This window comes from Aethalodelphis obliquidens, unplaced genomic scaffold (genome assembly GCF_003676395.1).
Source record: "Aethalodelphis obliquidens isolate GAN/ISIS:26980383/991018 unplaced genomic scaffold, ASM367639v1 scaffold3, whole genome shotgun sequence".
NCBI classification, from domain to species: domain Eukaryota; kingdom Metazoa; phylum Chordata; class Mammalia; order Artiodactyla; family Delphinidae; genus Aethalodelphis; species Aethalodelphis obliquidens.
The window spans coordinates 12959264-12969917 of NW_020837947.1; positions in this window are offsets into that span (position 1 = coordinate 12959264).

A 10654-nucleotide genomic window follows, 5' to 3' on the forward strand; every position below is an offset into this window, starting at 1 on the left:
TATCTCAATGAGATCCAATAATTATTATCATATAGATTGTTCTCTGACCCATTCTAAGAAAATTATGTCAACAATAAGCCAGGATTGGATGAAGACAGCAGAGTAGAAGGACATGTGCTCACTCTGTCTTGCAAGAACACCAGAATCACAACTAACTGCTGAACAATCATCGACAGGAAGACACTGGAACTCACCAAAAATGATACCCCACATCCAAACACAAAGGAGAAGCCATGATGAGAGAGTAGGAGGGGCTCAATCACAATAAAATCAAATCCCATAACCACTGGGTGGTGACTCACAAACTGGAGAACAATTATACCACAGAAGTCCACCCACTGTAGTGAAGGTTCTGAGCCCTACATCAGGCTTCCCAACCTGGGGGTCCAGCAACGGGAGGAGGAATTCTCAGAGAATCAGACTTTGAAGGCTAGTGGGATTTGATTGCAGGACTTCAATGGGACTGGGTGAAACAGGGACTCCATTCTTGGAGGGTACACACAAGTAGCATGCACATCAGGACCTAGAGGGAAGGAGCAGTGACCCCATAGGAGACTGAACCAGACCTGCCTGCTAGTGTTGGAGGGTCTCCTGCAGAGGTGGGGGGTGGCTGTGGCTCACCATGGGGACAAGGACACTGGCAGCAGAAGTTCTGGGACATACTCCTTGGCATGAGCCCTCCTGGAGTCTGCCGTTAGCTCCACAAAAGAGACTGTAGCCTCCAGTGCTGGGTTGCCTCAAACAACCAACAAAGAGGGAATTCAGCCCCACCCATCAGCAGGCAAGTAGATTAAAGTTTTATTGAGCTCTGTCCATCAAAGCAACACCCAGCTCTACCCACCACCAGTCCCTTCCATCAGGAAGCTTGCACAAGCCTCTTAGGTAGCCTCATCCACCAGAGGACAGACAGCAAAGCAAGAAGAATTACAATCCTGCAGCCTGTGGAATGAAAACACATTCACAGAAAGATAGACAAAATGAAAAGACAGAGGACTATGTACCAGATGAAGGAACAAGATAAAACCCCAGACAAACAAGTAAGTGAAGTGGAGATAGGCAAAATTCCAGAAAAAGAATTCAGAATAATAATAGTGAAGATGACCCAGGACTTCAGAAAAAGAATGGAGGCAAAGATCGAGAACAGGCAAGAAATGTTCAACAAAGACCTAGAAGAATTAAAGAAAAAACACTTAGAAGAATTAAGTAACAAACAGAGATGAACAATACAATAACTGAAAAAACAATACACTAGAAGGAATCAATAGCAGAAAAACTGAGGCAGAAGAACGGATAAGTGACCTTTAAGACAGAATGGTGGAATTCACTGCCATGGAACAAAATAAAGAAAAAACAATGAAAAGAAATGAAGACAGGCTAAGAGACTTCTGGGACAACATTAAATGCACCAACATTTTCATTATAGGGTCCCAGAATGAGAAGAGAGACAGAAAGGACAGGAGAAAATATTTGAAGAGATTATAGTCGAAAACGCCCCTAACATGGGAAAGGAAATAGCCACCCAAGCCCAGGAAGTGCAGAGAGTCCCAGGCAGGATAAACTCAAGAAGAAACAGGCCAAGACACATAGTAATCAAATTGACAAAAATTAAAGACAAAGAAAAGTTATTAAAAGCAACAAGGGAATAATGACAAATAACATATAAGGGAACTCCCATAAGGTTAACAGCTGATTTCTCAGCAGAAACTCTACAAGCCAGTAGGAGTGTCACATTATATTTAAAGTGATGAAAGGGAAGAACCTAAAACCAAGATTATTGTACCCAGCAAATATTTCATTCAGATTTGATGGAGAAATCAAAAGATTTACACACAAGCAAAAGCTAAGAGATTTCAGCACCACCAAACCAGCTCTACAAAAAATGTTAAAGGAACTTCTCTAAGTGGGAAACACAAGAGAAGAAAAGGACCTACAAAAACCAACCCAAAACAATTAAGAAAATGGTAATAGGAACATACATATCAATAATCACCTTAACTGAGAATGGATTAAATGCTCCAACCAAAGACACAGGCTCACTGAATGGATACAGAAACAAGATCCATATATATGCTGTCTACAAGAGACCCACTTCAGACCTAGGGACACATACAGACTGAAAGTGAAGGGATGGAAAAAGATATTCCATGCAAATGGAAATCAAAAGAAAGCTGGAGTAGCAATACTCATAGCAGATAAAATAGACTTTAAAATAATGTTACAAGAGACAAAGGACACTACATAATGATCAAGGCATCAATCCAAGAAGAAGATATAACAATTATAAATATATATGCACCCAGCATAGGAACACCTCAATATATAAGGCAAATGCTAACAGCCATAAAAGGGGAAATCGACAGTAACACAATAATAGTGAGGGACTTTAACACCTCACTTACACCAATGGACAGATTATCCAGACAGAAAATTAATAAGGAAACACAAGCTTTAAATGACACAATAGACCAGATAGATTTAATTGATATTTATAGGACATTCCATTGAAAACAGCAGATTACACTTTCTTTTCAAGTGCACACAGAACATTCTCCAGGATAGATCACATCTTGGTTCATAAATCAAACCTCGGTAAATTTAAGAAAATTAAAGTCATATCAATCATCTCTTCTGACCACAATGTTATGAGATTAGAAGTCAATTATAGGACAAAAAACGTAAAAAAACATAACACATGGAGGCTAAACAATATGTTACTAAATAACCAAGAGATCACTAAAGAAATCAAAGAGGAAATTAAAAAATACCTAGAGACAAATGACAATGAAAGCACGACGATCCAAAACCTACAGGCTGTAGCAAAAGCAGTTCTAAAAGGGAAGTTTATAGCAATACAATCCTACCTTAAGAAACAAGAAACATCTCAAATAAACAATCTAATCTTACACCTAAAGGAACTAGGGAAAGAAGAACAAACAAAACCCAAAGTTAGTAGAAGGAAAGAAATCATAAAGATCAGAACAGAAAGAAATGAAATAAAAACAAAGAAAACAATAGCAAAGATCAAGAAAACTAAAAGCGGGTTCTTTGAGAAGATAAACAAAATTGATAAACCTTTAGCCAGACTCATCAGAAAAAGAGGAAGAGGACTCAAATCAATAAAATTAGAAATGAAAAAGGAGAAATTACAATGGACACCACAGAAATACAAAGAATCACAAGAGACTACTACAAGCAACTCTATACCAATAAAATGGACAACCTGGAAGAAATGGACAAATTCTTAGAAAGGTATAACCTTCCAAGACTGAACCAGGAAGACAGAGAATATAAACAGACCAATCACAAGTAATTAACTTGAAACTGTGATTAAAATCTTCCAAAAAATAAAAGTCCAAGATGAGTTGGCTTCACAGGTGAATTCTATCAAACATTTAGAGAAGAGCTAACACCCATCCCTCCCAAACTCCTCCAAAAACTTGCAGAGGAAGGAACACTCCCAAACTCATTCTACGAGGCTACAATCACTCTGATACCAAAACCAGACAAAGATACCATAAAAAATGAAAATTACAGACCAATATCACTGATGAATATAGATGCAAAAATCCTCAACAAAACACTAGCAAACAGAATCCAACAGCACATTAAAACGATCATACACCATGATGAAGTGGGATTTATCCCAGTGATGCAAGGATTCTTCAATATACACAAATCCATCAGTGTGATACACCATATTTAAAAATTGAAGGAGGGCTTCCCTGGTGGCACAGTGGTTGAGAGTCCACCTGCCGATGCAGAGGACACGGGTTCGTGCCCCGGTCTGGGAGGATCCCACAGGCCACGGAGTGGCTGGGCCCGTGAGCCATGGCCACTGGGCCTGCGTGTCTGGAGCCTGTGCTCCGCAACGGGAGAGGCCACAACAGTGAGAGGCCCGCGTACTGGAAAAAAAAAAACTGAAGGATAAAAACGATATGGTTATCTCAATAGATGCAGAAAAAGCTTTTGACAAAATTCAACACCCATTTATGATCAAAATTCTCCAGAAAGTGGGCATAGGGGGAACATACCTCAACATAATAAAGGTCATATATGACAACATCATTCTCAACAGTGAAAAGCTAAAAGCATTTCCTCTAAGATCAGAAACAAGACAAGGATGTCCACTCTCGCCATTATTATTCAACATAGTTTTAGAAGTCCTAGCCACAGCAATCAGAGAAGAAAAAGAAATAAAAGGAATACAAATTGGAAAAGAAGAAGCAAAACAGTCACTGTTTGCAGATGGCATGATCCTATACATAGAAAATCCTAAAGATGCCACCAGAAAACTACTAGAGCTAATCAATGAATTTGGTAAAGTTGCAGGATACAAAATTAATGCACAGAAATCTCTTACATTCCTATACACTAACAATGAAAGATCAGAAAGAGAAGTTAAGGAAACAATCCCATTCACCATTGCAGCCAAAAGAATAAAATACCTAGGAATAAACCTACCTAAGGAGGTATAAGACCTGTATTCAGAAAAGTATAAGACACTGATAATGAAATTAAAAATGATACAAACTGTTGGAGAGATATACCATGTTCTTGGATTGGAAGAATCAACATTGTGAAAATGACTATACTACCCAAAGCAATCTACAGATTCAATGCAATCCTTATCAAACTACCAATGGCATTTTTTTACAAAACTAGAACCAAAAAATCTTAAAATTTTTATGGAGACACAAAAGCCCCTGAATAGCCAAAACAATCTTGAGAAAGAAAAGCGGAGCTGGAGGAATCAGGCTCCCTGACATCAGACTATACTACAAAGCTACAGTAATCAAGAAAATATGGTACAGGCACAAGAAAAGAAATTTAGGTCCATGCAACAGGATAGAAAGCCCAGAGATAAACCCACGCACCTATTGTCAACTAATCTATGACAAAGGAGGCAAGGATATACAATGGAGAAAAGACAGTCACTTCAATAAGTGGTGCTGCAAAACTGGACAGATACATGTAAAAGAATTAAATTATAACACTTCCTAACACCATACACAAAAATAAATTCAAAATGGATTAAAGACCTAAATGTAAAACCAGACACTATAAAGCTCTTAGAGAAAAACACAGGAAGAACACTCTTTGATATAAATCACAGCAAGATTTTTTTGACCCACCTCCTAGAGTAATGGAAATAAAAACAAAAATAAACAAATGGGACCTAATGAAACTTAAAAGTTTTTTTCACAGCAAAGGAAACTATAAACAAAATGAAAAGACAACCCTCAGAATGGGAGAAAATATTTGCAAATGAAGCAACTGACAAAGGATTAATCTCCAAAATATATAAATAGCTCATGCAGCTCAATATTAAAAAAACAAACAACCCAATCAAAAAATGCACAGAACACCTAAATACACATTTCTCCAAAGAAAACATACACATGGCCAAGTGGCACATGAAAAGCTACTCATCATCACTAATTATTAGAGAAATGCAAATCAAAACTACAATGAGGTATCACCTCACACCAGTTAGAATGGGCATCATCAGAAAATCTACAAACAACAAATGCTGGAGAGGGTGTGGAGAAAAGGGAACCCTCTTGCACTGTTGGTGGGAATATAAATTGATACAGCCACTATGGAGAACAGTACGGAGTTTCCTTAAAAAACTAAAAATAGAATTACCATATGACCCAGCATTCCCACTACTGGGCATATACCCAGAGAAAACCATAATTCAAAAAGACACATGCACCCTAATGTTCATTGCAGTACTATTTACAATAGCCGAGACGTGGAAGCAACCTAAATACCCATCAACAGACGAATGGATAAAGATGTGGTACATATATACAATGGAATATTACTCAACCATAAAAAAGAATGAAACTGGGTCATTTGTAGAGACATGGATGGACCTAGAGACTGTCATACAGAGTGAAGTAAGCCAGAAAGAGAAAAACAAATATCGTATATTAACCTATATATGTGGAATCTAGAAAAATGGTACAGATGAACTGGTTTGCAGGGCAGAAATAGAGACAGATATAGAGAACAAATGTATGGACAGCAAGGGGGAAAAACGGGGGGCAGGGGTGGGATGAATTGGGAGATTGGGATTGAGATATATATACTAATATGTATAAAATAGATAACTAATAAGAACATATTGTATAAAAAATAAAATTTAATTAAAAAAAGAAATTAATCCAAAAGAAGGCAAGAAAGGAGAGAAAAGGAGCATGCAACAGATGTGTTATCTGTGTTAGTCCAAAAGATATATTGAATTCCTCACTCCTGCCACCTGTGAATATGAAGTTATTTGGAAATAAGGTCTTTGCAGGTATAATTAAGATGGGGTAATGCTGAAGTAGCATGGGTCCTGATCCAATATGACTTGTGTCCTTATAAGAGGAAAAAAGACCCAGACACAGAGATAATAAGGCTGTGTGACAACAGAGGAAGATATTGGAGTGATGCAGCCACAAGCCAAGAAATGCCGAGGATCAACAGCCACCAGAAGTTAGGAAGAGCCAAGGAAGGATTCTACCCAAAATCTCAGAGGGAGAGTGGTCCTGCCAACACCTTGATCTTGTAATTCTGGCCTCCAGAACTGTGAGACAATAAATTTTTACTGTTTTAAGTCAGAAAAAAAAAATTACTGATTTGTTTCCCTGGGATCCTCCAAAGGTGAACAGCAATTTAGTTTTATTTGTTCTTTCATAGACTTTCATATATTTCTTGTTTGAATACATTGCAGTCATTAATGTTTTTGATGTTCAAATTTTTCCTTCTTCAGACTCTGTAACTCCCTTCTTTTTTGTCTTTTGTGTCCTTGACATACTTTCTGGTCATGGAATCTGGTCTAAACTTGCTTGATGCAATCTCTACCCAGACCTGGAGTCAGACATTTCTCCAAGGAAGCCTGGTTCCTTTTAGTGGGAAATGTTTTTATAAGATTCAGTCTGGGACAAGAGTTGCTCATTGCTACTGGGTTGGTCTTGTTTCTTGTCCTTTAAGTGCGTAGAGCCAGTAAATATGTATTATATTTGTTATGAGACTATATATCTTGTCCTTCCATCCTGGGCTGCTCTTCTGTCACCTGTAAGAAATCATTTACATCAGTTTTGTTTCAACCTTCCCATTTTAAAAAATATAATCAATTACAACATGTATATTAGGTTTCTCCCCTTTCCATACCTAAAAGGTGGCATATTCTAAAAAACAAAACAAAACAAAACGATCAGTAAGGTAGTCCCTTCCCCCCCGAAAAAAGCAGAAATTAAAGAAACGAAAAACAAACTTCTAAATATATGTGAGTTAAGTAGAAAATAATATACAATACAAAATGCTTAGAATTGAACAATAATGAAAATGATATACATTAAAAAACTAGAGGATGAAGCCAAAAGCAAAACAGGCCCCTTGTAAAACAATTTAAAAATAGAGAGAAATGTAAATAAAAATAAACTCTTAATCCCATCATCCAGAGATGATCAGTTAACACTTGTTATAAAATCTGTGAGACTGTGTATACTAATGCAGTGGGATTTCTTCTACCCTCAGAAGCTTGTTTTCTAGTCTCAGTGTTCTGGCTTAATAGAGAAAGTGCTTCAGAGAATCCTCCAAAACAAGGATAAGTTTTTTCCTAAGGAGAATTGTGCGGAGTAAAAGATTTTTCATTTCATTGCTTAATCAAATATAATCTTTTCCATTACACTATTGTGAATTTACTTGTCTTTTCATCTTACTACAGTAAGATTATGCTTACAAAGAATGCGCCCTATATTTCCAACATCTTTGAGTCATCTCAAATTTAATATAAGATGTGAGATGTGCTTCTAACTTGACTGACTGGCTTGCCTGTATATTTTCAACATCACTAACCAATAATCACATATTAAATGATCAATCTTTCCCCCCAAACCTTAAAGTTGTGTCTTTTCTAATTTATTTACCTGAGTCTAAAATAGTCCTTGCTGTGGAAGAAAACATCCCCAAACTCAGTGACTTAAAACACTAAGAATTTATTTTTTCTTATATGTCTTCAGGTCACCTAGTTGCTTTCTGGTCATGGCTGACTCAATCATGCACCCACAGTCAGCTTCAGAGTCTGCAAGAAACTCTGGGATCTTGTCTGGGTGCTCAAATATTTGGGGTCAAGTGGCTCCAGAATGGTCTAGCATGGCTTTGGTTGGGACGATTGGCCAGACCCAAGTAACAAATCCACCTGTGGCCCAGGCATTAACGCATTATGAAAGTTTATTAACTTACTAAGTGATTTTCTGCATCATCCTCTTGATGAACTATTTTGGTCACCATTCTATAAATTATTGTATCTATATTTTACGTATTCCTTGTGGTCTCCTAGGCCATTGTGTATATTTAGGGAGAATAAAATGAACAAATTTTATTAGAGAAGAACAAACTTACTATATTGAAAATAATATGGAAAATTAAGAATTTAGAATATAATAAACACAGACAGGACCATCAACATATTTTTTAATCTAACAATTATTAACGTTTTCATTCCTCAGATAAATCTATTATGCTCCATATCTGTAATGCATTACCTATATTTTATATTAGGCTAATATTATACTTTATATTACTCTCAAGAACAGTCAGAATACTAGAAATTTATTTTACTTCATAACCATTTACACCATGAAAACTTCTATGAATGTTTATATGTTTTCAACAAAATAAAGTTACAGACTTATATTATAATTTTCTGATTTTCTAAAATTCATTATCATTTAAACTCAATTATGATAGAAACAAGAAAACTAACAATGCTGCTATTATATTATGTAAAAATATATAACTATCCTAACTACACAAACTTCAAAACCATAAAGTTTATTAGCCTTATTTATGTCTCTATCTCAACAATCTAATTTTAGCATGTTTTTACATGAAAATATGTGATTAATTTGACTTTTAAATCAAACATAACAAAGATTGATATAAACTTTGGTTGGTGGATAATGGCTAATTTTCATTTCCTTTTTTTATAATTTTGTCTACTTTTAAAATTCTACACAATGAACATATATTTCAGTAGTATCAAAAAATAATAAAAATTATTTTTAACGCATATACCTACTAATAATGAACTTGTTCCCTTCCCTTTATATTCAAATTTAAAATGTTAAGTTATAGTTTGATTTTTTTAATATTATATAATTATGACTGTGTACATGTTATTTGCTAACACTGAGTTTATCCTGAATGGAGATATATAATCTTCTCCATTTTCCTATCTTCAGTTAGAATTTCCTAATGAATATTCATTTTTGAATACTGCAATTGTTTTTAGAATAAGTTGACTGTTGTTAAAGATCCCAAGAGAAATTAGCCCCATGGTCGCTTAATTAATATTAATTGGTCAGGAGTTTAGAATTAATTGCTAGGACTTTTAATCACTTTTGAATTTTCATATTTTAGGGCTTTTCTCCCCACAATTAACTATCCCAGGTCCTTAAAATGTGTTTTCTTTACCTGAAATATTTTCTTCTGTTCATCCTCTTTGCCTAGTTAATACCTTCTTACCTTTGAGGGCTCAGCTTAGACATCACAATTCAGGAGATCTTGAACTTCTTGCTAGCTTATATCCCCCTGATATATGTTGTCACTGAACTCTATAATTTTTCTTCTAGTATATATCAGTATTTGTAATTTTATATCAACTAGAAATCAATCTTCTTAAAGACAGGGATTTTTATCTATTTTTTCTTTCACTGCTTTATCACTGGTACCTAGAACAGTGATGGCTACATAGTAAACATTCAATAAATATTTACAGTATTGTTTAGGGTTAGGGTTTAAATATTCAATTAATCCTTCTATCCATCAACCTGTGAGTTCAGTAAGGGCAGCACAGCCTCCGTCTTGTCACTACCATAGTCTCAGTTCCACACATTGTATCTGGCACAGAGCAGGCATTCACTGCACATTTGCTTAATGAAGGATGGGAAACATTAGTAGAAGGAATTGAATTTTGAGATGGTGCACTGGAGATTTCTGGAGTATTCCCCATGTGGTTGGTGGGTACAGAGGACAACGGCTACTCCATGGCCTTCACTGGAGGTTGGATCAAACCCAGTGAAGAAGAGAAATGACATTTCCACTTCACTGGAACTTAAATGTACAAGATTTGGGAAGTTCTTGAAAGACAGAAGTCTGAATATAGAGCAAGTTTCCTCTCCACGTCTCTCATTCCAACAGAGAAAAAGGAAAAGAATCAGTGGTTGCAGGTGAGGAGGCTACTTATTTGCCCTGAAATTTTCAGTGTCTTTGTGTAAATAACACAGTAAGTATTCAATACAAGGTTCAGCTTACCATATTTTATATACAAGGTACTACGAAAATATATAAAACCCCTAGTGACCTTCTGCATACTTAATTACCTGAAGAAACCCATTTAAAAGTGAATTGATTATGTTTAAATTGATTTCATGGAATTAGGCTCCCTTTAACACTGTTATATGGCAGAAAACATTTCATTATTATTTGTTACTAAAAACTAAATGATCTCATGGTTTTGTAGCTAGAGACCAACAAAGGCTAGAATCTCTTACTGACAGTTCAAATTTCTGCTGAATAGACTCTGCACAAATTGAATCAAGTATTCACGTTAGTTCAGTCGATCATGGCCGAGGGAGCAGAGTAATATAGCATCACGCTG